Below are 20,705 nucleotides of genomic sequence, written 5' to 3' on the forward strand. Positions count from 1 at the left end.
TATATCTATCTTTTTTCACACAGCTTCAGCATGTTTTAATAATGGACAATAATACAAGTTTTCTCTCAAAATAAGAGAGAGAAAACATTGTCTCAGCTGTTGCTGGAGGTTACAGTCAAAACATTATTTCTTTATCATTTGGTAGAAACAAAGCTGGCAAAATATTGATATGCAAGTTGCTTTATATCTTTCTTTGTCATTATTCATAGCCACCCCCTCCCATAATGCTAAATTTCCCCAAGTGCCATCTGTCACTATCCTCTGATTAAAAAATAAAATAAAATAAAAATTAGAAATTAGTCACAAGATTATGTGCAGCATCTGTGGGTGCAGTAGCTGTGATAAAACCATCCTTGCTATTAATTTTGATGGAAAAATGGGTAGAAGTATAGAATAACCTTCCTCCCATCATATAGCAGCTGATAGCTGGATAAATGGATGTAAGATACAGCTGTACATAAAATACACGTCAGTGTACGTGGGTATTTAAGACCTGCTTTATCCTTGCAGTTTCTGTATTTCATCAGAACAGAGTAACATTCAGCAGGCTTTCATTAAGACTGTAATTCAATGGCAGGTTGACTTAATGTGGGAAAAAATTCAGGATACTGTAGGCTTTATTAGCATTTGAAGAAGTGCACCAAATATAAGTTGACTTAATTCTTGCATATTCTTTTCAAACATACAGTAATGCTTGTTATGATTCTTCAACTCTATTTATCACTCCTATATATGAACTGCTACATGGCTCAGTATTTCCTCTAAGGCTGGAAGAAAAGATCTGAGGCAAAAATTCTTCATCAGAATAACACCTTTACAAAGTGTGTATGATCCTTTAGTGCGGAAATCCTGCACATGTGCAAAAGAAACTGACATGGAAAGACAGCAGTTGTAGTACCATCCCTGATGATATATGAATGTAAGGATTGTTTTTAGACTAGATTCTAATGATTAAGTAATTAGTCTCATAAAGCAGATGCTTTTTAACTTTTAATAGCATAAATACAGTCTATACTTTTCTAAGAAAAATAGAAACACATAGGTATTTACTTGAGTTAAAAAAATACTGTTTACAGGTGTTTCCACAGATTCCTTGTAGGGGTTGATCTCATTTTTGTCTCCACTTGACAAAAATATTTGATCAGAAATATTTTTGAAGTAATCTTATAATGTGTACTACTGCTATTGGCATAAGAGTGTTGCTTCATCTCTTTGGTCTCTGATTAAAGTCTGCTGTGAATAAAAATGGGTGGTCATGCATAAATATTCCAACCCATAATTTTTGAAGGTAGTTAGAACTAGATGTGCAACTGCTCTTGCTGTAATAAAGCCAGTGATAAGGATTTCAAAATTAGTAGATATAAGAATCAAGGCCATAAACCTCTCACTGAGATGCCCTTATCTTATGGATTAAATCAAAATGCCTAGCTCTGAGCCCCTCTGTTTCATCTGTATCTTGTGGCTAAAGCCAAATGCCATAAAAGGGTATTTTTTTTTTTCCTCTTAAATCATCTTAGGTTACCAAAAGAGGTTTCCTACATTGTACAGAAACTGAAGTTCTTTGACCCTTATAATATACATCTCTCCCATCAAATGAAAGGTACAGCAGGTAGGATCATTCCAAAACCTGTGGGGTGTTGAATCTGGGGCAAATCATATGTTTATGTGTGTTTAAGCACCTAAAAGTGACACAATAGTAGATATGGGTTAAATAGAAAATGATGGAAGTAGCTTTCTTTTGCAGGCCAGGATAGCACACTTAAAATTTAAAAAGTAAAGTAAGTGAGCTTGAACAAAGGTGAAATAATATGGTTTATTATCTTTTTCAGTTTGTGTTGCTTAGTCTTAAAGTAACCTACGGATACTCAGTTTTAAACCTTTATTATAGTCACTAGTGTATACATATGAAATTGAAATCTATTTATGAAAAAACATTAGTTCATTCTGCTTAACTTCTGTTCAGAAATAAAAGTTTGTATTGGATTTAAAAATAAACCAAGTTTAGGGTTGCTATGTTGGTGATCTGATCAGACTCGCTACTCCAGAAGAAGTAATGCTGCAGCGTATGCTGAGCCATCACTGTAGGTACCGCAGTCTCCAATAGTGAAACCTAAGCCGAACTAGGGGAGCACTTGGTGGAGGGCACTGAGTCCATAGGAGCCTCCACAACCAAAGTGAATCTGGCTTCAGCAGGTTAGAGTCAAGATGTGGTGGTACTTTGGGCTCAAGGGACAACATTTTCCAGTTCCAGCCAGGAAAAGCTGACTTTAAATGTGTGACTACTGGATATTCCTGGGGAGGATCTTTCATGGGAAGCAATGAGCCACTGAGAGATCTGGGAATCCAGCCGATTGTGATGTGTAATGGGGACAAGAATGAGGTCAGGCCTGGACAGAGGGGTAACTTGTGTTTGCTGCCAGGAGCCCTTATTGATGTTGGGATGTGATGAAAAAGTGCTGTTACTGTTTACTGTGGTCTTTTCAGGGGGGTTTGGGTTGTCTTGTAACTCTGAAGCCTCGTTAGCTTCACCATTGCCCTCTACTATGTGTTCAGACTTCTGAGTTGGGCTCTCAGATTTAGGGATTCCATGGCTTTGCCACGTTACTGTCTGACATAGGGAGGACGTTTCTCACTTTTTCAGTTTGTAACTGAAATGTAGACTGTTACTGAACAGTCTTTTGACTGCGGGGCGGTGGGGCGTGTGGGGCAGAAATGAAAGCTTTCTTAAGAGCCAAGCTACTTTGTGTTTTTGAAAAAAAAAAAAAAAATTGTATTATTCATCTTTGCATTAGAAACCTGAAGAGACCTGACATCTCTTGGGTAGTGGAAATGTTTATACAGTGTATTTGGGACAGATGTGAGCTTGCTCCAACCCTTGCTCTGAGCTGAAAGAAAGGTTTTGGTGCATCAACTGTCCCTTTGATTAGATTTCTTTTATTCACAAAAAGGCACTTGTATAAAAGTCTGATGTTTTTTTAGCATAGTAGAAATCAGCAGCAGGAGGTTCTTCCTTTGCTAACAATCTCAAGCTTCTTGTAGTGAGCATGCTAACATTATTTATTTTTTTAATCGGATAATGCTATGAGGACTTCTGTGTGGGTTTTCTGTTTTGTTTTTCCTCTCTTTTGGTAGTGGTGGGGAATGTTTGGAGAGCAATTTGAGTTTATTTTTAGGGGATGAGTTGGTTTGGTTAATCTGCTTTGGCTGTCTTCTGGGTGTTTCTTCTCGATCCTTTATGATCACAGACACATGTTCCCTTACACAACTTCACCAGCTGATACTCCAGCAGCACACAAGTCTTGTGCCTGCCATATTGGGCTCCAAGAAGATACTGTCTTTGATAGTTCTCTGGTTTCTAACTCCCACAGTTCCAGGAGGAGGCTTGGGTTTTCTTACATAGATCCCAAAGTAGGTACGTACACCACTAACACAAGGAATCATGCCGATAGAGGGTAACGACCAGTACTCTGATTTTTGTGAATGCACTCGTGTCTCAGAACATGCAAGCTGTTGCTGATCTGCAGCGCCCTGAGCTGGGAAATGTTTAGATTCCCCCATTCATTCTCACATTTCAAGTTTATCTGCTGTACTTCAAGTGCTGTCATGTGAACAGCAGTCCCAGAGAACCGCAGGAGATGTATGAACAGCTTCATATTCGGTGCTTGTACACATACATACTTGTGCAAAAAAACCTGTCAGACCCTGGGCAACAGCTATGCACTTTTCAGGTAGAAGCAGCATTTTGACAAAAGAGAGTAGCAAAATAAAAAATTCTCACTATTAGTAAAAAAAATTTCAGCATATATTTAGGTAAAAGGCTGGGAACATTGTAGTGTTTACAGTTAGAAAAATGTCACTTTGTCTCTTTAAAGAGCAGAAAATATAACTACTACAAAGTGCTAAACTGTATGTTAACAAGTATTACAGTTAATTTCAAAAGAACAGTGAGTATAGCTCTCTGCACAGGGAATTATTGCCTTGAGGTTCATGGGCAGCAGTTCTTCTGTTGTGCCTTGAGCCACACTTGGTGACATCCCAGATAATGGGGTTAAACTGTAGGAATCCACTGGGACCAAATGCAGAAGAGATTTTGCCGCCTCTTCAGTCTGAGGTGAGGGCCAGGAAGGGGAGAGAAAAGTGGGAGCATGAGGCAAACTGGAAGGTCCTGCATGTTATGGAGCTCCGCCATCTCTGTAATAAAGTATGAGGGCAGCTGAAGGCTGTGGAGCAAGTCCCATCTCCTATAACAGCGTGGCCCCCTGCAGTGCTGGGTCTCATTGGGGTATTGCCCAACTATGTGCTATGCAGGCATTTTTCCTCAGCTTGTTGTTCAAGTTAGACATAAATTTAAAAATGAAGTGGTCAGACACTATTTATTGCCTGAAGGGCTGCACATCCTTGCAGAACTGGATGGGTTATACCAAGACATCTCCACAGAACTTGAATCTTTGACAGTCTTATTCATATATTGTTCAGGATACACAAAATATCCTTTCAGCCCCTTTGAACTTGAACAGTCCCTGACATGCTGCTTTATATAAATTGACTCACTTCTCCATTTACTGTTTTTGTAGGGAAACTTCTATGGTTTTGCTCAACTACTCAGCAGCAAATGCTTTTCAGTGCAAATTGCCTCTTCAACACATGAACTGGGATGGAAGGGTTGGGGTTTTTTTTCCCTTAAAGGTGCCATAGGTATATTAGAAAGATAAAGCCTGTTTGTGTAGGTCAGTGTTGGGTCAGTGAGTAATGCAGCTTCAGCGCAGCAAGCGGTTGTAATGTGGCCTGGGATTAGTGTTTCCTGTCGATTTGCTTCCATGTTATAGGTCATTTAATTATTTACAGGGACAGAAAAAAACCAAAACCATCACCTCACAGTTAGAGGACTTGCTTGTGATAGTCAGTCTGATTCAAGAGATAAAAAAATACTGAAATATTTATTGGACCAGTGTGGAAGAGCAGGGTGTCCCAGTGCTTGTGGTCTCTCCTTCAAAGGGATGAGGTGAGTGCAAGTCCTACAAGGGAGAGGCTTTTCGTGAATCCAGGTCACTCCATACCGGATGGTGCTTTTGGTCACTGTCTATTCAATATAAAGGGGATCTTTGCCTCCTCATGTATCTATGTCTTATTTTCCTTGAGGGGGTGGGGTGAATAATATGAACCAAAATGGAAACAATTTCTTTTTGCTTGTCAAGAAAAAAAATGAAGACTTTTCCTTTTGGTTCCATCTAAACCGTTCATTGTTTTTCAAAACAGTCTCCACACTAGCAAATTGATTACTGACACAGTCCCATACAGATTGTTTTAATTCAACATTTATTTGTTTTCACAAGCCCTTCTGATAACTTTCAGTAAGGTGTCATCTCAGTTAAAGTGAATTTATACTTTATATAATCCTATCGTGGTGGTATTTGTCTTTATTTTTATTATTATTATTATTTTTAAAAAAGAAAACTTGTAAATGATTTTTTTTCAGCAAAACTGTTAGGTGAAATGCACTCAGTAGACTTGAATACTTTGGCACTCCTGACATAGCCCAGCCTTTTGATCTGAAGATCATGTTTCCTCTCTGGACACTTCCTTTATGCTCCTCAGCAAAGCTGAATCATAGTGGTATGTTTCTCTTGTGCATTTCAGCCTTGTTAGACTAAGGTACGAAATAAAAACCAGCACACATGTACTCCCTGTGCTACATGGGTAGAAGTATGTCATCCATCACACCTGTCTGTGGCAAGGGTTCATTTTCATTGGGTGACAACTGTATGAAGAGTTTCTTTTTGATGAAAACTAGACTTTCTGTCTTCAGTTTCTTTTAATCTAACTCTGAGAAAAAACATTGACTTTCTGTAAGATAATTTCTACTGTCAGTAACCAGGAAGCAGAGGTGGGATCTGTGAGAAGGGAAAGGGTGTGGAAGTGCTCTCTAACCATTTTCTGCAGTCACTTACAATTACTGGAACAGCTCAGAGACTCATTTCCACAAAGCAGATGCTGGGTTATCCTCCTCTGCCAGTACTGAGAAGAAACTAGAAGAATGGATGGTATTTAACTCTCAGTGCCGATTGTGTTATCTCAAGTGCAGCTCGCAGAAGGTCTGGTGTGTGTATACACAACCTGATGTGTTTCTGCAAGAACTTGTTTAGTATTTGTCCTGCAATAGTAAATCTGAATCCACTTGCTAGTAGGTGTAGCCACTTTATTCAGAATAAAACAAGCTTTTTAAAAGGTTTAATTTTGCTGTATTATATGCCCTATACAGTATAGAAGATCAATTTTTGTCTCCTGATAATGGGTACCCATATTAGAATATAAATAATGTTTGTGGCTTTTTGGGTGGCACTGCATACAGATTAGCAGCAGCTCCTGCAACATATGGAAGACTAAAAAAATTAAGCATTTTTGGAGCAGTATTCTGACTGCTGCTTCTTTTGCTATGTTAGTTTTTTTCTACTTTAAAGCTATTACATGGTTTTGCAAAACTTAAGGCCATTTCAAAAATGGTATGGCTCGTTTTTGTAGACTAAAACTTCTTCATGGATAATGAAGGTCCCTTGCAGCATATGCCATAGGGCAGGATGTGAGGGGGAAACAAGGCATCTATAAAGGAGTTTAACTTTCTCAAATTAAGTTCTTTGAGCTTGGCAGTGGGGATGAGATTCATAATTATACAGGTCCTTGGAACTGTTCTGCTGCTGGTGCTTAGGGGTGGCAGTCATGCCAGCAGAGCAGTAGTTGGTATTAGCTCGAGGAAGCAGAAAGGGAAGAGTAAAGAATAGTCAGATTTATCTTTGTTCTATATGTATATATGCTATCGTATTTTCAGGAAGAGACTGCTTTTTAAATTTAAAACATGTAATTGGTCATGTTTTTCTGTTACATTGTTTTCTGTCTTACCTCACAGAATTAAAAAAACTATTCAAATCCTATTCCAACATTATTTAGAATACTTGATTATGAGTTAACAACATTTCAATAAAAACTCTTCAGTAATTATGCAGCAGTTGAATATATAACTTGATAATATATGGCCTGCTTTATTTAATCACAAGTGGTGCTCAAGGCAAAAATATCTGAGCATTGTCTATTTGAGGTAAAAATAGTTGCATCTATAGAGACCTCTAGAAGATAGAGGCAAAACTCTAATTGTTTGTTTATGATTTTATGTAAGAGGAATATTACCACATCCTTAGATGTCATATCTGATAACAGCAATTTATCATGTCATTGCAATGTAAGATACTTTCTTTTTTGACAGGAACAGTAACGCTTGCTTTCTCTTTTTTGCACTTCTGCTTTATTACATTATAGTCTCTGCACAGTAGGGAGCTGTGTCGTCTTTTGCATTTGTATAGAAGTTTCAGTTGTACTCATAGGATGCGAAGAAGAGGAAACAATAAGATTCAGGAAATAAAACTGTAATGTCTGATTAATATGTGCCAGTGGTACGGCTGGGATCCTGGCCACTTTAGAAGTGGGAACTGCAAGGCTGGCAGCTGCTTAGTGCTGCTGTGGTATGGGACTGATCCTTCACACCATGAAGAAAAGAGTTCAAATATAATATGTCCTCTTTGACAGAGTAACCCCTTCTCCGCTTCAGGATGCACCTAGTAAAAATTTGATGTATCAAAGTTATTTGTAGGTATCTAGAAGGCCTGTGAATATCGGACTGCTTGGTTTGCTGGCAGTTCCAAGGACCTGTATGGAAAATGACCGAGCATGACCAAAATCAGTTTGCCCATTTTTCAGAAATATTTAGCAAATCAGAACTAAAAATAGCTTAAACACTGCCCTTGGATATAAGTAATTTAAAGACTTTATAAACTAAAAAGCAATCAAAGGAAACATCAAAACAATAAGTTGCTTGGTGTTGAAAAGTTTGTATTTCAATGTCAGGCAGCTTTTGAGCTTTTTCCCCACTTTTTTTCTTGAAAAAAAATAATGAGCTATTTAGCAAAAGTGAATCGTTACTTTAAAAGTTTTAGTACAGATGAATATGCAATTTTTACTCCCCAAGAAATGTTTGCTAAAGCTATTGACATTGTTCTGAGACCAGCTTGTTATTGGAGCAGTGTCTTTTTCTCTCCTGTATCCCAAGGCACAGAGAATAAACAATTCCACCATGCTGTCCATCAGCTGGCGGTGCTAGCAAAGCCCTGGCAGCAAACACAGCTCCTCCTGGAGCTGGTGGGTGGCATCCAAGTTGTAGGATGGTGTCAGTTTGAGCAAGGACAGGATTTGAAATGTCTTGCAAAAAAATGCTTCCTTCCATAAGGTAGAGGCTGTACGAAGCATCTCCATAGTAAGGGATTCTCCTTTGAAATAAGTTGGATTTTTATGGTGATATTTGAGTTCTATCATTCTACACACGCACACACAGAGATCTGCTGTTTCCCAGGAGTTTAGAGCGCCCTAACTTTGTATGAGAAAGATTCAAAGTCTCCTCTGACTTGAATAATTCTAGCATAAAAGTAACACAGCTGTGTTTGAAAATAGGCCAGATGAAAAGAGACTCTTTTCCCTTTTCTTCTTTCCTCCCCAGTGCATCTCCTAAGGCAGAACAGGGAAGGGGCTGGCTTGCAGTAGGCAACAGAGAGCGATTTGGGCAGAAAAAGAGGCTTGGTTGGTACAAACCTTTCAGCAGTTCTGGGTGCCCTGCCAGATGCTGTAACCTCAAGTCTTTGTGGCCTGGAATACTGCGGCATCAGGCTCCCCTTGCACCACAAGATATTTTCGTCATGCGTGACTTTACTAGAGAGGGGATCTCTGTTATAATCTCTTTATTATGAAAGAAAAACAGGTTTAGTAATTTTAAGAACCTTAAATAAATCTATCAGTAAGGCTTCAAGAATAACAGAACAAAGTATCTGCGTCACTGCTCAAAAAATTACTGCTTCAATGGCACATTTAAGACTGCCTTTGCACAAACTTAAAATGAGCTGTACACCTTTTAGTTATCAGTTCGAAGTGATTTTAAAGTAATTATTAACTGTACTAGTAATTCATAATGACATGGAATTGCCCAATTTTATATTAAAAACTACCGCCTCTGAAAAAATAATTTTTCTTGCTTTTAAAACCTGACTGTAATATCTTTTCAGGTTTTCTTACTTTGATTTTGTGTAATTTAAACAACCAGTCTGTGGCTTTAATGCTAATTTGTTTTTAATGCTAAGTATGTTTGTAAATTTAGGACCAAATGTAAATCAGAAATGCAATAGCGTGAATTCTCATGTAAAGGATTTTTATAGTCTATAAAAATGAGCACAATTTTGAAATGCAGGAACAATTTTAGAATGTTTTATTTTTTGAGGGGAGTAGAGGCTGATATAGGTTCAAGATGATTTAGCAGGTACTCTCTCAATCCCTTGAGTGGCTCCACTCCAGGAACAGCCCCGTTGCTTCCTTTTCAAAGAACTCACGTACACAGAGTGAAATTTTTGGAACTGTTACTTATTGACTCCATTGTATTTCTCTTGAGACTGAAATTTTTCTTAATTTTTTAGGCTCTTTGCAGTTTTGCATTTTAGCAGCATGTACTGAAAGAGCATTGTGTGATACATATGCTCCTTCCAAGTGTCATCCCTAGATGAATGCATGGGGAGCTGGAAGTGCTGGGACAGGGACCACTTTGGCCCAGTTAGCCAGGTCACTGTCCACTGAACAGGATGGAGAAGCATGTTCCCCATCAGCGCTACCTGTCAGCCTGGGCTGGGGTCGAGGCTATTGATTCCTGAGCTTTTCTAACACTTGCTTTGACTCTCATATTATATTGCAGCACACAGTAAAGCCAGTTAAGATACTTTACAGATTGTAACATGGATTGCATTCAGCGTGTGCAGGCTCTGAGCTCGAAAGCAGGACAAGCCCCATTGCTTTTAATGGTTCTCATCATGCAGGATGCCAGGACTATGGCTCTGTAGGGAAAACAGCTCTGTGTTTGGCAATGCAAAGGACATAAAGCAAGAATTGGGATGCATTTCAAAGAGATGTTCTGCCTAATGTTTGTTTGAAACCTACAGACTGACTTAATCAAAGAAGGAAAAGTGAATTGAATAGGCTGAATGCACTTGGAGTAAGTAATTAATTATTGGTTTTCTGACAAGATCACACTTGATGGCCAAAACCTTTGAATAAGAGCAGAAAAGAGAAACTGGCTTCAGTAATTAAACCTCGGAAGCATCTTCCTCATCCCTGTTACTGTCGGGGAGTTCAGGAGTCAAGGTGAGCTAGTAAAAGCAGGTTGGGCTGCTGTACTGCTTTTCAAAGAGCGGGAACTTAATTTGAGGAAAGACTGTGAATGCCCTCATCACATGCCTTGTCTAAAGGGGCATTAAATCTAGTAAGGGATAAGCTTGAGAAACAGACCCACAAAGCACATTCTTCCATGATTATTCTGCTGATTATCAGTCATGTTCCATATCAAAGCTAATAAATTTGTCTGTAATCTGAAATCATGTGAGCAGCTAGATCGAGGTATTGGAGCTGCAGGAGATGGGAGGCAGCAGAGCATGGCCAGAGTCCCAGTGCTGCAGCTCGCGGCTGCCCTTACCCCCTGGGGCAGGGGCTGTTCTGGGAAATGTTAGGTTGTATTGCCTCTGCTCCTTCCTCCTCTTGCCTCTGAACAGCTGTCAGCAATTTTTCAGAGAGTTGTTTCAACCTTTATAAAGAGAGGAAAACTTTTAAATCTAACAATTTTGCAAGGTAAGTTCTCATACTTCTCATCCAGTCCTCCCTTGCAATATGGACAGGGAACTTTAGAAGCAGTAAATTTGAAAAAAAAAAAAAAAAAAGTTCATTATAATGAAAATAAACATCAGTGGTATAAGAGCAGGCCTCTTTAATTAGTGTTCTAAAAAAGTACAAGACAAACTTGTAATAGGTATTTTGAATGAAGTCACAATTTTCTAAAGCTAGTATCATTTTCTGGGGTTCTCTGACATAAAGCAAAATTTTATTTCATACTTCAATTATTTTTTTTTCTTTACGTAATGTCTCTAAATGAGCCATCATCTCTATAACACTTGAGCTGAAGTCCAAACCAAGGAGTTCAGGTCAGGCAAGGCAGGACTCCGCTTAGACCTGTGTCTATCCCTCTTAGCCACAACAGTGCACTGGTGACTTCTTTCTCCCTCTGCATGTTCCTCAGCATCTGCCCTGCACACTCTCCAGTGGCTGCACCGTCACTTTTTGTATTCCCCATGGCACCTGCTCCTTAATGTGCATCAGTGAGGCTGAGAGAGTTTTCTTCGCCGCTAGAAAAGCATTCACCATGGCGATGATTAGGGAAACTGGAATTAGTGAACACATTAAATGTTACTGCTCAGCTGCTGTTTCTTGTGGTGTTGCCTTTCTGTTGGGCTGTATTGCAACTGGACCAGCTATGGAGTGTATGCCCATGTAGGTATTTTGTGTACCCTTTTGTGTATGCCTGTATGTGTTGCCTGCAAACCTTACTTGCTTTTTATATATGTTGACTTTAAATATGACAGAAGAGAGAACATAACTCCTGTAACTTTATTAGATACTTAATGTGTCTAATTTCTGTAAATATGCTGCGTTGTTGAAAGAAAATTTTCTTTCGCCATTTTCTTGTGCTCAAACTAAAAATGGTATGTCTTGACACTGGTAACGCCCAGTTTATACAGATTGTACCTTGAGTTTCCCTAAAATTGAAATGCACAGACAATAAGCTCTTGTGTGTTCAGTCTGGCTGAAATGCATTGAAAAAATTGTATTTCCTGGACTTCATTTCTGCTCCATTACCAATGCAGATGCACTCTTTGCAGTATGGTAAACACCATTGTTAGAACGAAAGGTTGTCACTTAAAAGGCAAGTTTAATATTCAGTTTCTTCTCTGTAAATATATACAATTTGATTAATATAATTCACTGGGGTGCAGTGCCTTTGACTTTGAAATCTGCCTTTTAAGACCAAACTATAAAATAACCCCTTAAATTCACCTTTCTTGGAGCATCTGAACCAATCAGACCTGCTAGTTCCTGGCAGTCCAGAAGAAAAGGTGACAAAGTTAGAAGAGGTCTACTGTATGCTAGACCTGGATGGTACTGTTGGAATCTGTCATGCTACTCATATACTAGAGCACCATCAAATTACTGACTGTCACACTAGGAAAGAGGCAGCAGCTTTCTTTTCTTACCTTTCTAAACCACTATTGAGCTACTCCGATCTGCAGCGTGTCTGGTTTTACCCTGTAGTAAAAGCTGTTGCAGGCTGTAGCTTCCGGGAGACACGAGCTTCCCCACCCACAGCAGCACAGCATCATTTGTTCCAAACAACCCATACCCTTCTGAAGAGGACATGTGGGTCTCTGTGCTTGAGCCATTGCCTCTCCACTCTGCACTTTGTGGGGATGAGAGAGGAGTGTTCCTTCCTTCAGCCTCTTGCTGAAGCAAAAGCTTGGTGCAGGTACTTCTCCTCCAGGTTTGGAGCTGCTGCAGAGATAAGGGGGCAGTGATGCATGGCTAAATGTAAAATCAGAATTGGTATTTTATAATTTGCATGTGATCTCATATCACACGTACAAACAATGGTGAAACTGCCAAATTTTTTTTATATTGTCTTCTGTATGTCGCATCAGTTTGATGTAGAAACCCTAGAATTTGTTAAACATGTCAGCCCACGTTATCACATGGTCTCTTTTACCCATAAAATCTGTAAATCTATTACAATAGCTGGATTTCTAAAGTGCAGGAGTCAAAACAATCAGTAAGCATGCAGGCAGCCAGACGACTGAGGCAACAACCCCTACTACCTCCTGTCCCCAGAGCGGCTGCTCCTTGCCCTCCGCAAGACTTGTGCTTTCTGTAGTCCTCATCTGTTCTGGGTGGTCTGCTGCTCCTTCCAGCCAGAGGCAAAAAGATTCTTCTGGAGCAGCCACATTTTTCCCCCTTCAGGTGTGCTGCAAGGTACAGCTCCTGCAGTGCTCGTAAGGAGGCTGCCCTGGCACCCTGGCGGAGTGCGGCATTAGAGGGGCACCAGTGGCTGGCATGGTGTAGGTTTCAATGTGCCCATCACTGCTCTTGTCTGCACAGATGTTGTTCAGAAATACTGACCCGAGCTCATAATTTTTATCTTGTCTTACACATGTTTCTCCCCTTGTCTGGCAGGACAGTGCAAGTGCGGTGTTTCATGTGCTTTTTCAGATGCAGATATTTCAGTGGTGCTATGTAAACGTAACTACATTTAGGAAAAAAGGAACATAACTTTGCTGAATAGGACCTTTTAATGTTGCTATAAACTCTGAATATACAATCTTGGTTTTTCTTCTAATGTTTGAGCTGAAAATGTGATATCAAGTTATCTTATTTATCTTTGTACTTAAAGTGTGTGTAAAAATTAAAAGCTACTGCTCTTTAGAAGGAAATATCAGTCCACTTTATCTTCCTGATGTACTGTAAACTGTATACACAGAGGAGGTTAGTAGCTGAATGGGGGATGATTATGAAGATGAATGAGTGGCCGGGAGACAGAGTCAGTTTAATGAGCTGAGCAGTAAGGAGGCTGTAATTTTTATAGATTAGCACTGAACTTGTCACTTACTGGCTGATACGACAACTTAGTTTCAGAATTACAGTATGTCAGAAACAACCTCAACAAGCTCAAAACCAGTGGCAATCTGATTATCTCCCACGTAATCCCAATTACAAGTGTAGTTCTCCTGGATATGTATTGCCTTTTCCCAGTGTTTCATCTGTTGCAGGTAACGAGCAGAACCCAGAGAAGTGCATGATTAGTTATGTCAGATGATACTTATTTTTTTTTTAAATTTCTTTTTCCACACCTTGCTGTGCCAGCAGAGCCTCTGGGCAGCCTCCCATCCCCAGGCTGTCTTGCACCAAGTCAGCTCAGCACATCAGCAGATATCTATCTGCCCAAGGGAAGCAGCAATGTGGGGAATGCAATGGTGAATTCCCAGGACTACTGGTTTCCTAGAGGAGCTGTTGAAGATACAGTGCTTGCTTTTGTTATCACTGCTTTGGGTTCTTGTACTTGTCTCTAGCTACATCCTAATACTTTTGCGCATTTCTGTACAGGTTTGTCACCAGGCTTCATGGACTTTGGCTGCTCAGTAAGAGCTTCCAGTCCAACAGGCTGGAGGTGGAGTTTCTTTCCCTGCGCTGCTGGGTTTGAAGGCAGAGGAAGCTTGCTATCCTTTAGTTTAACAGCTTCTTATCCTAGTGCCCCCAAGACTTCCTGGTGTCACTGGGCACCTAGTGTCTTATTGACCTTGGGGAGGGGGACTGCTCCAGGTTTGCTCTTGCCACAGGTCTGCTTGGTACAAGTGAGCCAAGGACTTGGTTCACATTAGGGAAGACGGTAGCAAAACAAACACCTAGGCTGATTTGTCTTTTACAAACTGAGTGAAAGCCATGAGCCCCTAGCCTGGCACCATTCCCAGAAGTGTTATTTTACAGGCATGATGCTTTTGATAACAGCATTGCTTCTGGAGTGGCGTACAAGGGATAATTATTGTTCCATAAGCAGATTACAGTGTTGATTTCTCCCCCTCATAATTCACTCAGGCTGCAGGTTGATTTGTGGGAAGGAGTGTTTTGGTTTTAGGCAACTCTGGGATGGGAAGGGGGAAGGCCAGATGTGAGTTTGGTAAGATAATGGGGATCTGTAATTTTGGAGATGACGCTTTCAGCCAGCTGTAGATAGAACTGTTGGGGCTCTGTTTGGTTTTGGGGACCTGAATTTGACTTGGAGCCAAGTCCTGGGCAAGAAATGGTGTCCTCTGTTCCGGCAGTGTCCCTTAGAGTGCTTTATAAAAAAAAAAAAAAATAATTAGCAGTGTGGTGTCTTTCATATATCACGGTAAGATTTTGCTACTAATGCCCACTCTCAAGCTCTTCTCTTGGGTGGTTAACCTTTCCAGTAAACACATACTTTGTTCCAAAAACTTGGTTCTCTCCTGATATTTAAACTGTACAAGTGCAGCAAGGGCAGTAAAATCCAGTTAATGCGAACATTGGTTTTCCTTTCCTCAGCCACTCACCTGCCATTTCACCTTAGGAATGACTTTTACCCTCTATCTGTTCTTCTTTAAAATGAAAGCAGTGATGAGGGCTGAACAAAGGCAGACAACAGAGTTTGCAGCTACTGTGGGCTATAATATAGGCTCTATTACCATTGTGCATCTTATAAGTAAATAATTTCTCTTGTAGCAAATGGCACTAACTTGGTGTAGTGGGTTGACCCTGGCTGGATGCTAGGTGCCCACCAAAGCTGCTCTATCAACCTCCTCAACCAGACAGGCGAGAGAAAATATAAAGAAAGGCTCGTGGGTTGAGGTAAGGATGGGGAGATCACTCAGCAGTTACCATCATGGGCAAAACAGACTCAACTTGGGGAAATCAGTTTATTTTGTTACTACTCAAATCAGAAAAACACCTTCCCCCCCCATTCCTCCCTTCTTCCCAAGTTTAACTTAATTCCTGATTTCTCTGCCCCTTCCCTGTGAACAGTGCAGGGGGACAGGGAGTGGGGATTGCAGTCCGTTCATCACATGTTGTTTCTGCCACTCCTTCTCACGCTCTTCCCCTGCTTCAGTGTGCCGTCCCTTCCACGGCTGACAGCTTTCAGTGAGCTTCTCCAACATAAGTCCTTCCCACGGGCTGCAGTTCTTCATGAACTGCTCCAACGTGGGTCCCTTCCAAGAGGTGCGGCCCTTTAAGCACAGTCTGCTCCAGTGTGGGTCCCCCACGGGATCACAAGTCCTGCCAGCAAACCTACTCCATTGTGGGCTCCTCTCTCTACAGGTCCTGCCAGGAGCCTGCTCCAGTGTGGGCTTCCCATGGGGTCACAGCCACTTTCAGGCATCCACCTGCTCCAGTGTGGGGTCCTCCATGTAAGCACGTGCAGGTGGTTATCTTGCTCCACCGTGGACCTCCACGGGCTGCAGGGGCACAGCCTGCCTCACCATGGTCTTCACCACAGGCTGCAGGGGAACCTCTGCTCCGGCACCTGGAGCCCCTCCTGCCCCTCTTTCTGCACTGACCTGGGTGTCTGCAGAGTTTTGTTGCTCTCACATAGTCTCACTACTCTCTCCTGCTGGTGCAGATCTTTTTTTTTTTTTTCTTTTTTTTTTCTTTTTTTGTTAATATGCTGTCACTGAGGCACTACTCTCATTGCTCGTGGGCTTGGCCTTGGCCAGCAGCAGCGGCTCCACTGGATATGGGGAAAGCTGCTGGCACCTTCTCACAGAAGCTGCCCTTGTAGCCCCCCTGCTACCAAAACCTTGCCATGCAAACCCACTGCACTCAATAAGACTATTTTTAAAATAAAGTTATTCTCCACCATAAACAGGAGCTGCTTGATCAGTTTTGCTGACAGCTATCAGCAGCCAAAGGCAGAGGGTCTGTGCTGCCCTGGGATAGACCCAAGGCCTGCCACGCCTTCCCCTACGCTTGTTCTATCTCCTCATCCTGTCTTCTGCTTTGGGGTTGTGCTTTCATGAACATGCAGATGGGACCACAGGGCTCTTGATGACTTGCACCAGCATGTGAAAGCAAACCTTTAAAAAATAATTTTTCCATGTACTTTTCTGAGCATTAGCTAAGTAACAATGTTAATCTGTCAGAACTCGAATAGAAGAGTCAGTGAATTTTTTTTGTGTGTAATCTTGTCTTTTTAAATATAAGTGTCTATTTTTTAAATGACCTATTTAAAAAAAAATAACACATTGACCTTTTAAAACCACTGTATGCCAGACCTTCTTAAGAGATTTGGCACTGACATTTTTGTCATAATGGAAGATTCATTAAGGTCAGTGATAAATTTGCTGCAATAAATACAGAAGAATTAAGAGCTCATCAGCATTACCACAGCGTAATGTTCAGTGGATTGAATTATGTACTTAGAAAGATGAATCTGTGGCAATTGGCAAGCTTCAAAAGGAAAGCTGCATACATGCATGGACATATGCATGCGTGTGAAAGGAATGATAGAGGAAATGCAGGAACAAAAAAAAGAAATTAAGAAAGCAAAATATTTTTTCACTTCATTTTCTAGCCCAGTAATATTTAGAGTAGACGTGACAAATAGTCTGATTGTACTCTCATTTGTTGCCTTGTAATCGACATTTCTTGTGGTAAATGCTGTGGTATGACTGGGTATCTGTCCTGCTTTCCTCCTGCAGAGTACACACCATCTTTTAAGCCATATTTAGTGCAAACAACAGTATTGATCGTGATTGATGAAGCAGTGTGAGAGGGTCAGCCCTTTACCTGCCCCCTAGAGTAATTGGGCTGCAGTTTGTTAAAGGGTAAGGGAAGAGATATTAAAAATGAAGAAATGCATTAAGTGGCTGTGAGCTGTGTTCCCAGCTGTTCAGAACATCTATTCTGTAATATGGAGCATCAATCTAATTCTCCACACAGGGTAGGAGCATGGCAAGTCAAATGCCTCCAATAGGCAGTCTTCACCAGCAAGATACAATGTTCAATTTAAGAAAAGATTGAAGAACATCAGTCTTCCCTTAAAACAATTTGTACAGAATAAATTTGGCACTTGCCAGCTATTCCCACAGAGGGAAACTGATAATAGGACAGAGAAAATCATGTAACATGATTTAGGATTCCCAGAAAGGGATTACTGTTGGTAATAAAACAGGAGGGAGGCTGGAGAGAGAAGAGCTGACAGTAAGCTTGATGTTAATTCAGAATGCTCTCAGACTCTTGGAAATTTATCAGGGCTATGGGTGCTGGATACCTCTCAGCATCAAGACTCTGTCTGAACGCAGGTTCAGCAGACTTGCAGATTCTGGCTCTGAATGCCTCAGCTGGAGCTGCTGGGTGTGAGTTCCTTTAAAAACCTGACCCTTAGGGCTTATGTATCCTACAGAATAATCCTCCGCTGAAAGCTGGTGTCAGCCACTGAACTAGTGTCACACATGGCTCACCTTTTGTCTTTCCTTTTGGCAAAATCATTTACAGGACAGGTTCAGCTGAATCTATGCTGACATTCCATATTGCTAATAAAGAAAAACAAAACCCTTCTGCAAAGCTTAAAACTAGATTCTGCTGTAGGTCACCTAGGTCAGCCCCTACATACCACCTGGAGCAGACTGAGAATCTCTTCCACACTCCTTATAGTGGATTGCAGTTCATCTTATTTATTTGCTGTGTAGTTAAAAGTGGAAGTCACCCTGTTTGAGACTGCTTGCTTTATCTCCTGAAAGCACAAAACAGAGGATAAAGTGTAGCAGATGTTAAGTGCACAAATTAACTTCAGAACCCAGGTAGCTTTAGTTGGCCTTACGCCAATTATTACTTATACAGTGTAGCGTGTAAACCATGTTCCCAAGTTTGTTTGTTTGGGGTCTTGTTTGTTTGTTTTTTATCTGATCTGTATTACGGTATAACTTAGAAGGATGTAGGCGATGATGCTGGCAGGCATTTTGCGTGGAGAAGGCAAAACAGGTGCTTTAAAAAAGCCTGGCACCAAAGATTCAAAGGTTAGAAGATGAAAAGGAAGTTATAGTTGGCATCAAAGTTAATGCATCCATTTAGAAGATCTTGGTGGTATGGGCCTGCAGCAAACCCAGAAGTCCCACAGGCCAGGAGATCAACCCCTTCCTTCTCTGTCCTCCTTTTCTTCTTTTTGCTAAGTTGCTTGTCATTACCAGGCATCTCATAACTATGGCACTAAGAAAGAAAAGATGAAACTTGGTTTCCTCACCATAAATTTATGGTGTCCACTTAAATTCTCTGCTCACAGAGCAGCAGCTGTGTTCTACATGGCTGAGAAGCAGAGTCCTACTGTGCTTTACAATAACAACCCTTAACATACATTCTTTCAAAGCTCAATTGTAGCTAAAATACATTGCTCTGATCCTAATTTTAGTATGGTTTTAGTGGGTGAGACCGGAAATTTTCAAAAACAGATTTGTCCACCAAAATAATCTTGTGCATATACTGAATATTATTTACACGTTTCTGAAAAATATTATAATCTTTTAAATTCCATTACAATAGTAAATGTCCTTTCTTTAATTTTTTAATTTAAATTGCAATGTTTTAAATCAGCGATTTTTTTTTTCCTGTGAAGTTCCAATTTTCTCTAGGCCACCTATGTTTGGGGAGACAGAGTTAGAAAGCATTCTTGGAGCAACACAGTGAGCAACGATGACATTTTGCTCATTGTTCCTATGGAATACATACGAGTCATTGAAAAGGAAGTGGGTCCTCATGGAATATGTTGGAGTACCTATATGTACATAACATGTAATGCTAAATCTAACACTATACAGAAATGTTCTTAATCCAGAAGAGCTTCCCCTACCCCAGCTCCCCCCAGCTCCAGACCAGAATGCTCCCAGTACATCCTGTCCCACAGAGTCACTTGCTCTCGTAACCTGTGCATGAAATTGGTGGTGTGTTAACTCTAGGGAAGGAGCTGTGCTGTTTGTTTGGCTCTTATATACTAACCTTTGTAATCAAGTTCGTTAGCAGGTCACTTGCACAAGGTAACTTTAAGTACACAAAATGCAGATCTTCTCTGTGTTTAAAATCAGTAAGGTACCTGCAAAGGCTACCAGGACAGAATCTTGAGCCATCTAAGCCGAACTGGGCTTTATGCTATTTGACCTCTTTGTTACTTGTAAAAATGCTAGAGGTTGGCCTGATGCTGTCCACAGAACCATGTAGCATCTGATGTCCCTGAGACGAAATGGCTGGTGGAAATGAGAAGTCAGCTCCATCCTTCCCATGCGGTTGTGCACCTACAAGAGCCTCCGCAGCCCTCCTTTCCATGCAGCTCCACTGGTGTAGGACATGGAGCTGCTGCATCTCTCCTGTGATGCTGTGGGACCTTCTACAGGCCTCATCTTCAGTGGCCCCTTTTTGTGCCTAAACAAAATGCAAAGGGACACAGGGGACATGACTTGTGTAGGCCGTTGCCTTAGGGCCCTATTTCAGCAAAAATAAATTAACTTTAAGAGGGAAGAGCAGGTAGAGGGAATCCATTCTTTACACTAATACTGCCGTTCAAGGATTCCCGAAACACAAGAAATCTGCAGTCCTGAAGCTGATATAAGGAAGCAGAGCATATGTGCTGTGATTGTTTTTATTTATAGACAGAAATTCCATCACTGGTATTGGAGTGTAGGTTCTCCTTCAAGGCATACTCAACCCCAAGCTGAGAACAAGAGGCCTCGTTAGAATTAATGCAACTCAGCCTCAAACCCAGCTGTGAGTCTAAAATCAGCCTGAAAGAAGAGTTGGATTTAAGTTCAATGTGTAAATTCAGTTTTCACCAGCTTTAAAAATCTGCCTTTGAATTGATGTAATGATTTCAAACATGGGATCCTTGGACAACCTTCTGGAGTCTGTGAAAGGACATAAAGACTATATATCCACCATACAATATATACACCTTATTTACATGCTTTACAGCAATCTGCAAGTGTGACATCTTCAGTGAATGCTTTCAGAGGCCCTATTGATCAAAAAAGCATGAAAGCAATAACAAATAGTTCACTTAATAATAATGAACAAAAATTTCCTCGTTTACAAGGAACAAATTATATACTTAAAAACCTCCTTTAATGATATCATTCCTGTTTCATAAGGCACATTTTTAATACCTTTGACAGAGAGTTGTAGAATATGTACTAATCAAGTGCTGCTTACCATTTGTCCATGTGTTTTACAGTGCACTGAAATATATACGTATAATTTTA

Source organism: Falco peregrinus, chromosome 8, assembly GCF_023634155.1.
Source record: "Falco peregrinus isolate bFalPer1 chromosome 8, bFalPer1.pri, whole genome shotgun sequence".
Taxonomy (NCBI): domain Eukaryota; kingdom Metazoa; phylum Chordata; class Aves; order Falconiformes; family Falconidae; genus Falco; species Falco peregrinus.